Source organism: Capsella rubella, unplaced genomic scaffold, assembly GCF_000375325.1.
Source record: "Capsella rubella cultivar Monte Gargano unplaced genomic scaffold, Caprub1_0 scaffold_6, whole genome shotgun sequence".
Lineage (NCBI taxonomy): Eukaryota > Viridiplantae > Streptophyta > Magnoliopsida > Brassicales > Brassicaceae > Capsella > Capsella rubella.
In genome coordinates this window covers 11,704,564-11,704,928 of record NW_006238918.1, presented here as the reverse complement: position 1 = coordinate 11,704,928, position 365 = coordinate 11,704,564, and positions in this window count along the sequence as shown.

Sequence of the window (365 nt, the reverse complement as noted above, 5' to 3'; positions counted from 1 at the left end):
AAGTGTTTAGAAGTGTGTAGAAAGTCTTGTTGAAATTAGGTCCCAAATGGGCTAAGAACTCGGAAACATTGCGTTCAACAACTAAATGACTTATTTAATATTGTTTGGGGTTAGAATATGTTAGAATCCAATCAATTTGATTGATTACAAGTGCTAGAGATGCATCAAGAATGTTTGGAAGTATGGAGAAAGACTTGTCGAAATTGGGTCCCAAATGGGATAAGAACTTGGAAACATTGCTTTGAACAACTAAATGACTTATCTAGTGTTATTTTGGATTAGAATATGTTATAGTACAATAACTTTGATTGATTACAAGTACTAGAGATGCATGAAGAGTGTTTAGAAATGTGTAGAAAAACTTG